The sequence below is a fragment of the Harpia harpyja genome, chromosome 9 (assembly GCF_026419915.1).
Source record: "Harpia harpyja isolate bHarHar1 chromosome 9, bHarHar1 primary haplotype, whole genome shotgun sequence".
Classification (NCBI taxonomy): domain Eukaryota; kingdom Metazoa; phylum Chordata; class Aves; order Accipitriformes; family Accipitridae; genus Harpia; species Harpia harpyja.
Window position 1 is genome coordinate 36,985,296 of NC_068948.1, and position 18,937 is coordinate 37,004,232.

An 18,937-nucleotide genomic window follows, 5' to 3' on the forward strand; every position below is an offset into this window, starting at 1 on the left:
TTACTGCTTTCTTATTAGAGCTGTCAAAACCAGGAATTCACTAATGGTTTTTGCTTTTGGACCTAATCCACACCGAGATAACTGAGGTGTTTTGAATGTTCTCATGAATAAACCCAGAGAAGGAACTCCTCCAAGGGCAGATACAAGTATGATGCACAGAGCATCTCCTGGGATAGGAGTGGAGCAGGTTCGAATCCCTGTTCTAACGTGAACTGCCCTTTCTAGAGAGCAGAGCATTCTGAATCTGAGAAACAAGAGACAAGAAATATGAGAATCTGAGAAAACTTTGAATAAAACTTGTCTCCAACTGATCAAAGAAATTTCAGTTTCACCAAATTAGCATATTCCAGCAAGAAACTGGAAAAATAGCTGGGCTTGTTTGCTCTCGGAGAAACAGACATCTCTTTGTCTTGTCAGTGGAATGGAGAATAGTTGAGTTCAAACTCTGAGGTGCTGGCATGAGGCATGCAGCATCTATGACCTACTTTACAGCATTGAATGGAAATGGAAAAGAAAGATTTCAATTTTTAAATGTTTCCTAGAAAACATCTCTTAGATGTTCTTCTGAATATGTTATCATATTTTTCTTTCAACGGCTGTTTTCAAGCCAGTTTATCTTCTTCCCGTTGGGATTCTGATAAAGATGGAGTAGGCTACAGAAAACAAATATATGAAAAAACCCTAAGGCATAGAAATGAAAAGTGTTGTTTTGCTGACAGTTTTTCAAACTAAGGACTCTCCTGAATGTCCCCATTGGCCTCTTAGAGGCGGGCACTTGCGAAGTGAAGACTGTATTTTGTGTAGATCATTTATAAAAGGTACTTGGCTTTTTTTCATTCAGGTACCTCCTCACGCTTTAGTATGATGATTTACTAGCAGGTTCTTAAACAAACTGCCTTTTGTTTTTTTATGCCTGTTGACTTTCACTGCGAAGATCACTGGGATCTTAGTGTACAGATAGAAATTTTACGTTTATCATCTGTCTCTTTCTCTGTTTTAGTCAGCAGAATCCATGAGAATGTGGTATGAACATCTCTGTCTAAAGTATCCTGTGTATAACAGATACAGGTTGATTGGGAGTTTCAGGCTCTACCTAGAGCAGTGTGTGCTTTATATTGTGCATTAGGGGAGTGGCTGTTTTCTCTCACAAAGCTCTTACTGCTAATTGGCAATGCATTCACAGGCAGCCATCTATCATCTACTATAATATTTCTACAGCTACTTCCATTTTGGGGAATGATCAGGTCTTACTAATCATGCTAACACCTGTTCAGGTGTGACTTGGTTTTGGTTTGTGGTGGGGTATTTTGCATGTCTGTGTTTGTGTTTTTTTGGTTGGTTTGGTTTTTTGTTTTTTTAATTTTATTTTATTTTTTAAAATCTTCACGGGAAATGGGAAAACTTATCCCATTGTGTTACCAGCATAGAAAAAGTAGCTCAGTGCAGTCTGAAATCAGTCCCTAAATACATGTCAATACATTTGCATTTAAAGTTCTGAGAATTTTAATTATAAGGGGGGAAGTATTTTTAAATGTGTAGTGAGCATGAGCTTAAGCTCTGTTCAATAAACTGTACTGGGTTAATAACCGTGCTAGATTTTGCTCTTGGGCATACGACCCTTAAAGGAGATGGATAAAGCACAGCAGGTGCACTCCTCTGAAAGACAGGAAGCCCTTCATCTGCTTATTTACTCCCTCCAGTAATAATCTGCTGCTGGCTTTTACATCTTATTAACTGGTACCACCCTGTAACTTTGATGAGAAGTTTAAGAGGTGCAGTGAAGTTTTGCTCTACAAGTACAGTTAGAAAATTCACAACAATCTGTGGACTTGAATTAGAAACTTGTCCAATGCTGGACTAAATATCCATTTCTCCAGTGTTTTTCAAATCAAAACTAAATGCAACTGCATGAGATGTTTTCAATGCTTTTTCCAGAACCTAATTTCAGTGTTATCTGATGGCAAAGCACTTTGTATATCTCCTAGCTTGGTTTCTAAAATTCCTTTTAAAATTCCAAATCGGATGTAAAAAAACCCAAATGCTAAAACCTTTCAAACACCAAAACATTCTGAAATCATCAAATGTGTTGAAACAGAAAATCTGTTTTGACATCATAAAATATTTTATTTAATTTGTTGTTTACCATATTTCATTTATATTGTTTTCCCAGTGGAAGAGTGTAATCTAACGTCAGAATAAGTGTTTAAAAGGAGAACTATGCACAAAAGTTTGTAAAGAGAATTAATAAAGCTATAGTATGAGATCTGGGCAATGGAAATACATCTAGTTTTCTGTTCTGCTTTTCCTGTATTTTTTTGCTGCTGGTGTCAATTTGCTAAAAAAAGCTATTAATCAGGGAGCAACAGAACCAACCCAAATGCCTCTGGGTATCTTGCATATGGATTCCAAATTCTGTGAGTAATCTTTGGAAGCAAAGATATAGCTTAGATAGAAATACAGTGAATATTCGTCTGTGGGGAAGATGCATAGTAAGGAGTTAAGTAGAATGTGTGCAGCTCTGCTGAAGTGGTATATATATTGAATTTGATAGGAAGACTGCTTGCCTCTGACACCTATGGCTTTGGGAATATAATTTCTCTCCTGGCTTTTAATTAGCGGGTATGTTTAATATTAAGGAATGGGTGAATAGAGTATACCTTCCAGTTGTGCATAAGTATGGCAACAGTGGGCCAAATCTTTTCTCTTTTACACTGCTGTCTCTCCAGTGAATTCCATGGAATAATTTTAAACAATGTAAATCTAGACAACTTACTTGTGAATATACTTAAGTAAATTACTTAAGTAAATTTACAGAAGTAAATTCAAGTGAATTTACTTGAGCAGATTGGGAAATGACTGCATGTCTCTGAAAACTTTCATATGGTAGCAGTACAGGTCCTTTCTATAATACTACATATTTTTTCACTCTCTGAAGTGGTTTCATTTGATTGAGTATAATCGCTCATGAAATAGAAGTAGAATTTAAAATGTAAAAGAAATTCTGGCTGCAAGATCACTGTGTTAAAATATGTACTTTAAAATAAAGAGTAACAGTCAAGCTATTTATGTAAGTTTATGATTGAATATAATGATTAAACCAAGAGCATAAAATCTGCCTTAGAAACCTGTTTCATCCATTAAAATACTGCTTGCTTGCTTGTAATAATGGGAGAAACATTTGAAGTGGATACCAATCTCATTCTTATAGTTGCCTGTTTGTTCCATGTAATGTTCTTAGTTTAACAGAGGAAAGTGTAATAAGAAAAAGTAAAAAATAAGTCCAAACAAATAGTTTTTCTCTATTAAAATTTGAGACTGACTTTTTTTCAGTTGATCAGATTTAGTTATAGCTACTCCAGCGGAGTCTACTGGATGGATTTCACAAGTATAAAAATGCAAGGAGTGAAAAGAGAATACGGTTTCCTGTACTGATTGTAATGATGCTTGGCCCAGCTTAATAAAAATTTTAATTCTTTTTCTTCTAGTGTGTATAGGAAAAATGGCAATCATTGAGCAACAGAAAACAAAAGGGAGTAAAATAAAACATGTCTATTTCAGGAAAAAGTTACAAAGTGAAGGTCTGTGAACTGAATATCACTTCTTGAATCAAAACTTCACAGAGTATTTATCATTCCATAGCTGAACTCACTGTTGGTTAAATCTTCTCTTAGGCAAGGTTTCTCTGAAATTGTCTGCTCTTTTTACATAAGCTTTTAGGAGCTTTTGAGATGACTAAATTTCTCTTTCTTTTTGAAACATTGAGGCAGTACAAACTGATGCTAATATCTAATCAATTAGGTAAGAATGCAGGGAATATTTATAAATGACACGTTAATGCGTCCTTTTCTAGAGAGCACTGTGGGGCAGTGGGACTAAGAAGAGGACGTCAGTAATGACAGCCTTTAGGCCTTGATGCTCAGGCTCGCAGCTGGATTCTCATGGGAGCGATATTGCTGGTTGACATTCTTTCTACCAGCAGAGCAGGCAGAAAATTTTCTGGTCAAGCTTCCATTAGTGGAAAATGGTTTTCTGACTTAAAATAGAAATTCTCATGAATCAGGATGAGTAAGTCATCCCAATTTTTTCACAGGATAAAAATATTACTTGTTCAATTCTTCTTACAAAGTAAAGACTCCCTGTGGATAGGATAGACATGTATGTTTTACTTCTTATTGTATTATTTTTGTTTTAATTGTCATTATTCTAACAACAGTTCATTTTGTTGCACAATCCCTGAAACTGTTTTTTCTGTTACTCTTTCTTTTTCTTTTATCTGATGAAAATATTAACAGTTTTTAAAATATTGTTTTGCAAGAAGACTTCGTGAAGGATTTAAAATTACTTCTTTGCATAAGAACATACAGTGATGAAGTGTTTTATTTCTGCCATTGAGGAATGTTTATCCGCTCTTTCTATCCACAGTGTCCACTTTTATAACACAATGATATAGCTAGGGGCAGAAAGCAATTCTTATTTTCCTTCTCTGTAGATATAAGAGCTTTTCCTGTGATATTTGGAGATCATTGAGGGCTTTTTTGCTTGAGTCTTTTTACATATTGAAGAATTACATTCATGGATCTTTTTAATGACCGTCCCCTTTAAAACTACTGTCTCCAGCAAACAAGATAACAGAAATCAGCTACCACCTTCAGTGTGGGGGCGTTGATGTGAAGGCTGATGGTAATTTGCAGCTGAAAAAGGCTTAATCTTGACCTGTCCAGATGTTTTGTAATGAAGCAACAGTACATTTTGTAAAATGATTATCCTCCCAAAATTTCTGTTTCTAGCAAGATGTTTGTCATAGCAGGAGCAACTAGAGAAGAACTAACATTTCACTTTTATGATCCAAGAAATTACAGCACAGGGTAGAAATTTAGAAGAGATGAATATCAAGGCTGAAATGCATACACAAGATGCTCTGGCAAGTGTCAGAAGAGGCAACAGAGGGAGAAATGGTGTAAAATTGCACCAATATTTTGTAAAATCCATATGACTATGTAGCACAGACCTTGATCTTTGACCACCACTGACTTTTTGACACTCTCTTGGGGACAAAGTAGCTATAGAAGGCAGCTGGCCATCTTTCAGCACGTAGAAATACCAGCTTGGTGTAAATCCAGGCATATTTGGTGCAGAGAGGGTAAAGGACTGACTAAGGTGATGAGACAAAAAGGGAGCATTCATACCCTGGATGAGGCACACTGTGCTCACTGATCTTCCCCTACCCCCTACTGTTGACTGGCACCATTGAGAAAATTCCCTTATGGCTAGAAGAAAACTTTTTGTATGCTAGCTTCAACGTCTTTGAGGCTTCTGTATTTTTCTCCAGGGCTTTATTCTCCCTTTCCTTTTTGCAGAAGGGGAACATGTGCAGCTGCAGTTTTGGAGAATAATAAACTTCTGACTGTTACACCGTCTGTGTGAGGCCCTTACATGAAGATTACATGCAAATTGGAAATTCTTAATGTAGCTGGTTTTTCCCCAAATATGTTTAATGCAAATGCCATTTTAAGGATTTGATTCTGGGGAAAAAAAAAGTGCTTTACTAAGATACTACCAAGTTAGGACTAATTTAGCATTGTTCCATCTCATTCCTTTGCTCCATGTGGTTCATTTTAAGAAACATAGTGCTTAGGGAGTTGTCTGCCTGACCATGAAGTGTTAATCTTTCCTACCATAGTATTGCACTGAATCATTCAAACAGCTGCTTCTCTCCTCATTTTTTGACCTCTCTCGATCATTTCTCTGCTTTTGCTCTTTTACTTTCTGCAGTGAATGCTTCCCATCAGAACCCCACAGTAACCTGTTTCCTCTATGCTCCTCGCTAGAGTGCTTCGTCAATGAACCTTTATCAGCTTTTGCTGTTAATCCCATCTCATATTCTGTTACATTGCTTTCTCAAATCTCCAGAACCAGGAGTCATATGAGAGCACCAGCATTCGTTATTGTAAGTGCAGCCTGCGTGGCTGGGAAGTACTCTCTTGGGGTACTCCTTCAGAGATGGTAAAGTGCAGGGAAAAGACAGACCTCCTGCTCTCTTAACTGTGCTCCCAATATAAAAAAGTGCTGGTAGTCCTCTTGCAGTTCAGGGACATAGAGACAAGGTTAAGGAACACTTTCATCGGCCTTTAATGAGGCAATGGGACTTTTGCCTCTAAAAGATACCTGGACATCATCCTCTGTTGTCTTTTGCCTGGCCAGCAATGTGCCATATCCAAAGGTTTGTTTAACATTGTTACTGATGGGAAAATAAAATGAGAGAAGAACCAGTTCCCGTTTGTACACAAATATTAGTGCTACCATGAGAAAGACAAATCAATGTGAAGCCAATTTATTTTTATGGCAAGTTAAGTGTTGACTAATTCATATATTGATCGAGGAAAAACAATGACTTTTGCCCACATCTGCAGAACAAAGGTATAATTTTTCACTGGATGGACTTTGCCAGAAAAACTTGAAAAAAATACAGTTTAAACTGTGACTCTTACAGAGTGTACCACAATTAAGCAAAAATAAAAAATAATAATAAGCTTGTAATTTAAAAATGCGAAGTTTAGCACTTTGTTATGCAAGTTAAATCCTTGCTCTAAAGAATACAGAAAATCCATTGAGTTCAAATGAGAAATGAACATAGTTGCAGCTAATTTTCTTGCTCCTGGGCAACCTTAAAATACCAGTAGTCGTTATGATGATATACAGCATCTCTTAACAATACAGCAATAGTTCTGTATTGTTAATGTTATTAACAGAAACATCCCAGGACTTATTTTTTCCCAGGAATCCATTCTAAAAGCCTAGAAAGGCGCAGTAACAAAAAATATAGATTTTCATTAAGCACATTGAAGATTGCCTGTTGTAAGAATCAGGATTGCATTGTAATAAGCTGTAATTCATAGAAGGTTTCATTTCCACGTCAGAACAGACTTAAGCCTTTGGAGGCACAATACTTCCCCTGTTATCGCTCATTTGTTATGAAACAAGTCCTCGATATTTCTTTGTAAACGAGCCCTTTGCCTTTGAGGTGGATATTGCAACAGGAGCAAGGGCATCATGGAGTGATTGAATGTTTTTGGAAGTGTGCAAGTAAAGTTTGCTTTCAATTTTAAGTTTAGTTGCTGACTTTTATTCTTTGGGTATGTGGGTAATTTTATATGCCAGCTTCTGCTTAGTATCTATAAAATTACCTCTTGCCTAAAGAAAAGAGCTACTGGTGACTGGAACCAAGTGTTATCAATCTACAGCAAAAAGCATCTGCTTTTTCTCTTTCAAATTTCTGCTTGCAGCTGACAGTGCATCAGCAGTTGGAGGTCAGTCAATACCGAGCAATAACCTTTGAAAAATCTTGCTGACTTATAAACCCAGAACTGAATTCCACAGTTATCCTATTTTACAGAACGGTGGTGTCTTGTGCTACATCACTCTCTGCCTTTGATTGAACATTTGTCACAGGAGGAGAAGAGAAAATTGTGGGGTTTATATTTGACATGATCAAATCTAGTCCAGTGATGTAGATTTCTGTCCCAGCTGCAAACACAATTTTTAAATTCAATTTAGTTCCTCTTGTTTAAGTTCCTCATCAGTGACTACATCCTCAAAGCATCCCTGCATGTGGTGATAGCTTATTGCAGGAGTTCCAGCTAGTTGTGCTACATTTAATGAACTGTCAGGGTTTCTGCTCTAAAACATTGTATTTCTTTGCACAATGTTAATAGGGATATATACATATTTAAATGTTAGAAAAAAACGTTACTGAAGAGGTGAAGTAGCCAACATTCAGATGTTAATAACTTCGATGTTTAAAATTATAAACAGAAAAGTAACAGTAACATACCACCAGTCCCTAATCCCCACTGTGAGCATGGATCCTGTAAAATCTCTCTCAATGAGGTCAAGCTGTTTTGAAGTGGCAGAAGTAAACTGTAGCATTTAAAATAGCAAAAAGCTGGATTTACATTCAGAATGCCTGAACTATCTTTTTTTTTTTTTTTAAAAAAGGTTAGAAATAGTTTTGCTGATTGAGAATTTCAAATTCACTAGTGTCACACTTGGAGAAGAGTATGTTTTCAAAACTGTTTTGTAAAGAGATATATTAAATATAAAGGGTAAAATTCTGATTTAATTACAATCTGTGGTAGAACTGCAGACTCCCATGGGGCCAAGCTTTCAGTACTCACTCTAATGGTGTTCTAATGTTGCTTTCAGACTGGTATAACTCCGTTCTTCATTATTCATAACGATTTGAAGAGAAACAGAATCAAGTCCAAAGACTAAAAATAAAGATTTGTTTCAGATAGTTTGTCTGTTGATTGTACTGGCAGCCAGTGTTTTTTAGTGAGTAGAAATCTAATGCTAATGCATTGCTATCTCTCCATTAGCTACATCTTGAATAATCTATGTAGAAGTAAAAAGAGAAAGGACTTTCTGGATCCTCTGGACCCATTGACTTAACTCTAGGCAGGTTCAACTCAGTTTGTCTTCCAGATCAATGTGATTAGGTTTCAGATAAGTTACTGTGGTGGTGGGAAGTTTGAGATGTTCTTGTCTGTTTTCCTTGATTTGTTAGTTTGTTCCTTCACATTTCAGCCATGTCACATTGTACATCGTCTGGGAAGTCTTACACACACTGGCAAACTTTTAAGATCTAGATTTTCCTAAGCTACTTATCTTATTTTTTACTGTGTTCTCACATATGGCAAGAAGTAAATCAGAGTAGACCATGTACCTAAGTGCTGAGAATTGCTCTTAAGGCAGTTTTCTGTCTCTAACATCTTAGGTGTATCTCTGAGAGGCAGAATTGCCATGATACCACTTGGTGCACAGGACGAATCCTAGCACTTAAATGGGCCTATATTTGAGGAATACAGCAAAGACCCTCTGTACAAATAATTTCTCAAAATGCAAAGTTCTGTCAGCACGTATATTAAGTAAATAACCAGTAGAAAGTTCGCTACAAAATTTCTCACTAGTTATTTCAGCTGAGGTGCCATCTGCAACTCTATATTTATTTAATCTATTTTTTATTGCTTTCAGTAGCATGGGATCTGAATAACCTGTTGTACATTCTCCTTGAGATACTTTGGTGTAACTGTTGCCAGTTTTTTTGCACCAGTGCTGACTCCAAAATGTTAGCACTAAGTATTGAGGGAGCTAGGCTACTTTTATTAATTGTGCGTAGTTTGAACTCTGCTTATGCTCTTTTGCCTTTTAGATTGTGGGTTTACGTTTCTCGCTTGCCAATCCAAGACATTATCACATGCTTGTATTCAAGTTCCTAGACTTCTGGCATGTCTGCCCATGTCTCTGTGAAACCTCTTAAGCTTACAGGAATGATTTATATGGCATGAATGACCGATATTTAAATGCATATAAACAAATGATGCTTCACTCAGAAAATGGTAAATATACTACATCTATTTTTGTCTTCCTGATTTATGTTTTGCTGCCTTGGAAACATACGCAAAAATGTACTGAAAATGATAAGGTAATGAAAGGCTAACTGTTGTGAAGATGGAACATGTTTTGAAAAGAACAGGGTCTTCTGCGCTTACTCTGATTTCGAACATTGTTATAGAGAGGCCATTGGTTATTTTTTTTAATCCCTTGAATCACTTTTTTCTTTTTTTTTTTTTTGTGTGTGTGTGTCTAAAAGAATGCAAGATCTAGAAGGATATGGGTGGTAACAGGAAATTTATTCATTTGGATGTACTTCTAAATCATAGAATATTTAAAGTTTTTGAACATGAAGCTCCTCTATGTTGGCCTGCAGTTAAGAGGGATGTGACTAGGAATTTTTGAAAGTTTCATATTGGCACGTTACACACATTAGAAATTAACGATGAATGCAAGGGAGTCCAGTATGGTTTCGTGGAACTGAAAAAGCTTAGTTTGTGATAATGAGGGTTGAAAAGTTGTCTTCAGTTTTGCTGTTCTGTTGATAAAGAAGCAGTGGGCAGTTTCCAAATGGAATGAATGTATAGTTAGGAAGAAGAGGATTTGAAAACTCTACAAGTCCGCTTAATGCAAATTGATCCCCCCCCCCCCCCCCCCCCCCCTTTAAATGTTCATGATTTCTGCAGAAAAATGCTGCAAATATTGCCTTGGACCACTGAATGGGAAAACTAGAATATGATCCACAATCAGAGTGGAGTCCTCACAGCCAAAATAGAAAAGCGGGGAAGGTTGAGGGAGAGATACCAGTTATACAGTCTAGTAGAGACAAAGATTATTGCTCTGCTGCTTGTGACAAGCAGCATTAGTACAGAAATAATTGCACTGATTTTTGGAATTAATTCTACCCTTTTTATTAGGCTCCTGAGCTGTTGCATTTAACCAGCAATGGAAAAGCAAGGCACCTGCTCAGCACTGGTGTGATCTGCCTTTGCCTTTCCACAGTGGCATTTCTTCTAAAGCAAAACCAAAGTCACCTGATCCTGCCTTGTGGCTGTGACCGTACTTATTACAAGGCAGCATTATGGCTAAGTATAGGCTGTGTTACAGTAACATCACCAGTCTAAAACAATGCTTGTATTTAGTTCACACAACAGAAATGAAAACTTTGGCTTAGAAAATAGTGTTAATTTTAGCTCAGAAATGGCAGAGGAGTCATACTTTAGAGAAATTTGTGGATGGTAAATTTCTGGTTTTGCTTGCTTCCCTTCCCACTGATTGTTGCACTAGGCATTTTAACTCAACTCCCTCTGCTTTGCAACAGAGCTGGTAAGTAATGATATTAACAGCTACTAATAGAAGCTTGGAGTTGTTTTTCTAGCAGAAAATGTGCAGCTGCTAAAGAGGGATTTTCTTTTTTTTTTTTTTTTTTTTTTTTTTTTTTTGTTAAAAAACCTGGCTAGATAGAGTCCTTCCCAATATAAGAGGCTAACACAAGCTGGGTCAGCAACAAGATTCCTATTGGGACAGGGCCAGCCAAGAGGAACTGCATTTCAGTGACTCACCCTGAAGCTAGCTCTGCATACCTTCCTCCTCTGCAGTGACTCGCAATAAATTTCAGTAATCTTGATCTGTTCAAGCTATCATTTAATGACTAACATATGCTTTGAAGGGGAAAGTGCATTCTAGATGAAGGCAGGGTTTATATGATAACACTTTGAGTATGACAACCAGAGCATCACAGTTTAGGAGGGAGAGCGAAGAATGTAGCAACATGTTTTACAGGGTTTACTCACGTGATTTGAATCAAGCACATTGCTAAGTGCTTTGCTGAAGTTGGATATTAGAAAATGCTAAATAGGGAGAGAGAGAAGATGTGAAAGTCATAAATAGACAAATCCCATGAACAAATAAAATGAAATAGAAAGAAATTTAATTAATTTGCTGTAAACGAAATTTGGCTAAGTTTAAAGTTCTAATTCCAAGTATTAACCTGTTCTTCTAAAACAAATAATTCCTCACATTCTGCTTTTTAATTTATTTCTTTTTCCAAGGTTTTTCATTTTCTAAGCACTTTTTTCTTTGAGAATTGTTTTCCTCAGATTATTGGATTTTGATGTTTTGCTTTTATTTGTTCTTCTAGGGTTGAGTCTGGAGATGTTTCATGCATATAACTAATGCAGAGGGCTATAGAATATGCTTTATGTAAAGATCAGTTTGGAAATCCTTATGAAGATAAATGTAGAAAGTAATGTCTCAGAGGCAGAGATATTTTTAGTAAAAAAGTTATTGGTTAATTTCAGAGAAGGAAATAGATAAGTATTTCCAATATTGGTTAAGATAAATTCTCAGGTTTAGTTAGAGCGAATCTAATCTGGTCAACTGGTTGGGTTTTGTTTTTTTTTTTTTGCTTGCCATATCTGTGTATCTATATATCTATCCTAATTTAGTCAGCTTATAGCCTGCTGTTTATATATTTATATGTATGCTTAATGTTAATAATAAACTCCATATTGCTGAAAAATAGGCAAGACCTGGAGTGCTGTGCCAGGTAATGTGGGGCTTTAACTAAGCTGAGTACTTCCATAGAAGGAAGATATAATGCTTCTGTCCTAGAATTAAACCACTCCTTGTATTTATATTATATATGTTGCACTGTAGGAAGATCTTACGGGATTAGGCTCATGAAATGTACTTTGACAGATCACGTAAGGATTTAGGATGGAATTAATCCCTAGATACGCAGCTTATCAGCTAATGAAAAATGTCTAGTCACTAGCTTTTAGTCCAATGTTAAATTATTAACTTGATTATTTTGTATTCATGTTAACCAAAGAGCTATGAAATAAATTAATCCTGTATATTATGACTAAATCTCTTTGTTCAGTGTAATGATGTAATAACCGGTGATATTACCAAAAGTTTGGAGATTCTGCTGTGAGCTACCTCAGGACTCCCATCCTGTATAAATAGGAGGAAAAGGAGAGCTTGTGTAAAGTATCAGAGCGCCTTTTCTCCATGCATTGGAGAGATTGTTATGACATGCGTTACAGGTCGGTACGAAAAACCTCCATAAGATCTAACATTTTTGCAGTGTGCCCATGAGCAGTGGACACTTTCCTTTCATAGTCTCTCTGTGGCTATAAGGTAGAGGATGTATTAACTGAATGCTTGAGAAGATTTCTAATTAATAAAGTTACAAGGGGAAAAATATCCTGTGGCACTTAAGAAATGGATTGGTCCATGTTAGACTGCATGTGAATTATTCTGCTCTTTGACAACGATTTTTACAATAGACTTTTTATTAGCCTAAAGATGTTTTAAATAATTTCAATAGCGATAATTGCAGGAGCGCTGCTGTCTGTATTTTTCATTCCTTGTTTCTGTCTGCTGTGATAATTGATATCAAATACAGCTTGAATAGCCAGCAAAAGAATAAATTTGGAGAAAGCACCAGACACACCAGGGAATTTGGTTTTCCTGAGCGATGTTTGTAATTATTCAGCTACACTGATGAGATCTTACTGGTTCCCACTTGTTATTAGGGATGACAGTTCTACCCTCAAGTTGTGGAAATTCAGGTTTGGGAGAAAGTTTTGGTGGGTTTTTTTTTGTGGTTCCCCCCCCCCCAAAATAAATTTTCTTGATTTTTTGCATATGGCAGACAAATGATAATTCTTAGTTTAGGAGTATTCCTTAAAGAGCCTCAGAGCTGCATTGATTTTTCTTTGTCAGGGAAGTCAGCCTTGCAATGTAATGCCATTAATTATGCACTCCAACTAATTAAAAAGCTAGAACAGTATTGGATTTTTCAGTTTCACTTTCTATCTAGTAGTTGTGTTGTGGTTCATACAAAACTTTTCCCCTAGATTTACGTCAGTGTTAAAGTCCTGATTTCCACTGATTTCAATACATGAAACTGTTATGATGTGATGATCTGTTTTCTACTTCAATGGTCTTGTTTCTTCTTGCTCAAACTGGGGAGAAATCATGGTTATAGAAACTGGCTAAACGTTTAGTGGGATCAGGTTCTCATGCGGAGTCAGTCAGCAGGAGTTCACAGAGGTTAATAAAATGTCAGTTTGTACTAACTGAGGGCATCTGCTCCAGGAAAGACATTCTCAGACTTGGCCACAGTGGCCCCCCAAACGTTATTGTACAGCCATCATACTTCCAAAAAACTGCTAAAATTTGCAAAATTGTGACTACTGCAAACCTGTTGAACACTACCAGTAAAAATGTGTTTCACACCATTCTTTCAGACTGGCATATAAAAGCTTTGAAACTTAAAACTAACTCTTAAACTGAAGTTGTTTGATGAATGGCAGAGCACACAGACAGAGGAGATCAAAACGTTCCCTTTCTTGGTCCTGTGAATGCAGTGTTGAGTCCTCCTAAACTGTCACGAAGGAGCTGTGACAGCTTCACACACTTCTCCTTTGCAAGCAGTTGGGCTTTATGCAAATTCCTTCAAGGAGCAGAAATATTTACATTGAAAATCTGCCAAGAGTTAGACAAAGTGGTAGTGGGGGTAAAAGAGGGGTGCGTAAAGGAAGAAAACCATCCGGGGAATAATTTAATATAGCAGGAGAAAATATAGCACAAACACCAGTTCTGTTTCAGACAAGCATTACTTTGCTCTTGGGAACAGTTACCAGTGTGAGACAAATAGGCATAAATTCAGCATCCTCTGTGGGACTGAGTTCTCTTGCAAAATGGCCAAGTGCTGTCGACTCATTCACTTCAGAGCTTGGCATGTGATAAAGTTAGGTTAACTTTTAATCTTTCAGGTCAAAGCTTTTACTAAGTCAGGTTCAGTTAGATGCTCAAGGCCCATTTATTATTGCATTCGTAGCCAAACTGGCAGGAGCAATGAAGGTGCGTACCCGTACAGGCTGCATTCATACACAGCTGTGAGAGGATGCTTCTCAATGCAGTCATCCCCTTGGCATGTGCATGTTTCTGCTTGGAGTCATCGGAGCCAGTGTGCACAGCTGCTGCACCAAGCACAGGTCTGTGTCTGACAATGAAATTCCCGCTCTTAAATCCTAACTAGAGGTACGTAATTTGTCTAGCAGGCACTTTTCTGCCTTATTTTCCTTTGTAGATTTCTCTTTAGCGTTAAAACATACAGGAATGAAAAAGCAGCATAGGAATGACCAGTTGGGGGAGGTGAAATGGGATGCTGTGTGCAAATCATTTAGTATAAAAGTCCCCCACAATCCTCTGAAGGCAGCACAGAGGGAACAAGCTCCTTATAAATGTGTTATTAAGCCTGATTATTTATTTTAAGAAGTGTGTAACCTCACACTTATCTAATCACCTTGGAGTATGTGATGTCACTTTAAATCATGTATTTCTCGGCTAACCACACAAACATCAAACTCCAGTATACCCTGTGAACATCAAACCTGATGGAATGTTAGAAATATTTCCAGTAAAATGTGTAAAAAGAATTGCAGAGACTTAGCACTTTATTGTGGTAAAGTCTGTACCCAAGGGAACAAAAGCACAACTTCAGTATATAGTATATTTCTTTATTGTATATTTCCATTCTTCTGGCATAGTCTGCAGACTGTTGACTAGCTTTTTATTTCCCTCAACCTGAATATTTTGTATGTCCCAGAACTAGATTTGCATATTTTAACTCATTCTTTGGCTTTCTCTTGAGGAAAGTTAGAGCTAGGTAAATATTATTTAAAAAAAAAAAAAAAAAGCAAGCTGTAAATATTATTCCACTTAAGAAAAAAAAATTAAAGTTTGCTTCCTGCAACTATCAGCTAGCCAGCAGAAAATAAATGTACTGGCAAGAATATTTAGCAGAGCAGCAAATTTTACGTGGTTACTGAAGACTGTTCCTGGAAGGCAGACACCAATAAGCCAGATTTTTAACTGTGGCTCTTGACTTAAAATTGTGCTGCTTCAGTGAAGAAAGAAAGAATAATTCATGACTTTGGGGATCATCAAAGGGATTGGTATCTTGAATTTTACATGTTGTTGAAATGCTCAGAACAGATGTATATTCTGAAAAACCCATACAGTAAAAAAACCCAGAAAACTCAGCCAAATCCTGAATATAAAAAGAAAGAGTTACCCAGTAACTTGCTCATTGCTGCTTTGAAAGTCTATGAAACATCCCAAATTGGTTCTTTTATTATGCCTTAAGATCAAAGGTGGTGGCTGACCAAGCCACGATTCTCATGCTGTTTGGACCTTACACTGCCAGCCTGCAATCTCCTGTCTTAGTGGGAACAGAGTCCATGGAGACTCCTTATCCTATCTGAGAAGACCTAACAAGACTTTCTCCTTTGGTGTTAGAAAGATATTATTTATATAGTAATGATCTTAACCAATGCATAAGTATTTTTTAAAGCAGAGGTACGATGTATTACAGAAAGGCAACTTTTCTGGAGCCACATTTGTCTAAAGTAGATGTAACATCTTCAAGTTACAGGGTAAGGAGAAATGCTGAATTTTGCATTTCTTGCAAGCTGTGACATTTTTTCTTGGGTATCTACTATTTCTTTATGTTTTATACATATTTGCCTGACTCTCTGTCTTCACTAATGACATGTCAAAACCCCAGAGATTTACTGGATTGAATATAGTGATCGGTTGTATAAAGACAATCAATACAACGACTCTGTACCTGTACTCTGAAGTGCTACTTCTAAAAGAGCGCTTTTCGCTTACGCTTTCTTGTTGCACACATTTCATCCCTATCTTTGCTGGTGTGCAAGTCTTGCAGAACATAATTTTATTATTTGATATCTAAGCTTCTATGACTTTATCATTGTATTTTCTTTCAGATCATCAGAGAATTTCACTTTCATGCCACAGCTTTTTGTGTTGACTTTTGCAGCGTGCATCTTAATGCTAGCAAAGAGTTAGTTAGCTTCTGAATTGTAGAATATTAAGCCAAAATGTTAGAGGTTTATTTCCTGTCCTTCACACTAGATGAGGAGCAAGACAAAACTCTTACTGGACCTTCCAAGGGTCAAGAGATGGCAAAAGCAGTCCAATGACCGGGACATGGAGTTTCACTGACTGCTTTTCCAGTGGGTCCCTACAGCAATTCAGGAAAGGGGTAAGGCCAGATCCGTAAAAGTATTTGGATATCCAGTTACCCTCTATTTGGATGAAGCTCGCACCCTGTTTGCATTTGAAGACATGGGTCAGGGTGTGTTTCAGTAACACTTTTGTATTTTAACATCCTATACAACTGACATCTCCATGTTTGCTCAACAGCCCAGACTATCTGTGCAGTTAAGAAGAGATGTTAGTTCTTCTAGGATACGATGCATCTCATGCCAAAGTATTTGTTTAAAATGTATTGGCCGAATTAATCCTATTTGTCTCCACTGATATGAAGGGAACCTGGAGTGATAAACGCCTAGATTTGCTCAGGTAAAACCCACCCTATGTGTCTTACTTCAATGCAAAGTTATGCAGATCAGCACTCCGGGAAGTTCTCTGCGGTGGGCAATATGGTGAGGGGAGCAATAAAGATACATTAAGAAATTACAGGTACTATTTGTGCTTAGTGTAAAGACTGTACAGATGAGATAGGGAGATTTATATTTGTAATGATTGAAGTTTGGATTACTTGCTGAGAAAAACTTGCCCCATTTTGGATTTTCTGTAGTGTGCAATATTTAAGCCTAATGAATGCATTTGGAAAGATAGAGAAAAAATTTTTAAAAGGGAAAGGTACTGAGACTATGGAAGTCCTTTATTTTTCCTCATATTCTTTCTTGCATGACTGAACCAGATTTTATATGTTTTGATGATACTACAAATGTGACATTTCAGCCCAGAGCTATAGAGCCCTGAAAATAAAAACGTGTCTTGGAACCACTGATGGATCACTGACAAGGCTGGAGCTTCCAAACTAATGGGAAATGATGACAACCCCTGCATACAGATTAATTGTTTCAGTCTGAGCTGCAGTCTCTCTCATTTGTCTGACAGTATTCTTTATATGACATTGCCTCATAGCACTGGGTTTCTGAACAGGGGATAAAGATGTATCATCTTGCTGTAGTTTGTGCTAAGTTACAGGATCCAAAATTCAGTTACATAACTCCCGATGAATGGATCAGGGCTTGGATGCTGTTTTTTCCCCAAAGTGAAGGACCAGGTAGGAACCAGACTGAGCCTACCCTCTCAGCTGGATTCCCCTTTTGCACTGGGCCAGCCTGGGCTGGTCAGATTGCATTTGTGTTAGCTTAACCGTGCATGGTATGTGCCTGCCCGCACCGCTCGGCTCCCTGCAAAGGGGGAAGAATCTGCCCCATGCGAGGTGCCACCTCCTCACACTGCTACTGCTGGTACGTAACGGCAGCTCTTTCAGAGCAGAGAGATGGTTCTGGCTGCCATCCTAGCTGGCCCATAGCTGACATGCAGATCAGTAATTTATACCACAGTGATAATACGTTGTAGTGCCAGTAACTTTTTATAACACTCATAAAATTCCTTATTCCTGTGGGGAAACATTCATCCAGCGTGGGCAGTAAAATGATCACTTTCAGATGTCAGTGTGGACTTTTACACTGATATGTTGCCAACTATATATTAAGGTGACCAGATTTTCTAGGCACCAAGTCAAGGAGAAGTAGTTTGGAGAGATAGAAGGAGGAGGAATGTAGACCCCACCTGGAATATCATACAAGCCTTCAGGCAAGCCAGGAGTCCCCTCCTCTTTCTCACGTCTACCACCTACTCCTCCGTCTTATCTTGAAAGTCAGATGCTAAATGACCATATCCAGTAGCCATCACAACCTGCTGTGTTATTTCTTTTAAAGTCACTCTGGTTTATAATTTAATCTTTGCCCTACATTCCTTTGGTATAATCTGTGTAAGTATTTTCCAGGGTTCATTCTGTCCTGCTCATGCCAGCTACAAAAACTCCAGACTTTAAGAAAATGTTAGCAATGAGTCAGTGCCTTCCAATACAGTTGTGCCTGGTGGTGCCAGGCCAGGCTGGGGAAGGAATGCACTTGATGGAGAGCACCAGGCAATGGAGATTTTTTTTTTTTTCCTCCTGAAAATGTTATCACTGGACATGTGTGTCGAATAAACCAAACACAGCTCAAATATCACATCTGCTTAACCATTTCAATTCTGGGTGGATCAGCTAGTAATAATCGCCTTCAGGAAAAGATACTGGCACAACTAACTCTTTAGTACCCTGTTCTTTTTCAGTTTTCATTATGAACAGAAAGCCTCTTTTGAAATCCTTTTTGTTTCCTAGTGTAACAGAGTAAAAGCTATTTATGAAAACTTTAGGTTTCTTGCTGGGAGGTTATAGAGGCACAGGAGTCTGCCTGCTCTTAAGATTCCATGGTCAGTCACTCCTTTGAAATTTGCTTTTATGCTCTCATTTTTCTGATATTTTTAAGGTGTTTGTAAGCTTTTTTCTGATATTCTGCTAAGTGATTTCCTGTCTTTTCCACCTGAAAAATAAACAATTACAATATTATTGCAATAACAGATGTGCTTATTCCTACAATTAAAAATTGAAAAATAAGAAGCAATTTTGGACTGAAAG

General features: G+C 37.4%; 1 protein-coding gene across 2 annotated transcripts in view; it reads left to right on the forward strand.

The window, feature by feature from the left end:
* The window catches only part of ADGRD1 (adhesion G protein-coupled receptor D1), a 159,035-nt gene that overhangs the window by 32,377 nt on the left and 107,721 nt on the right, over positions 1–18,937 (forward strand). The window lies entirely within an intron of this gene.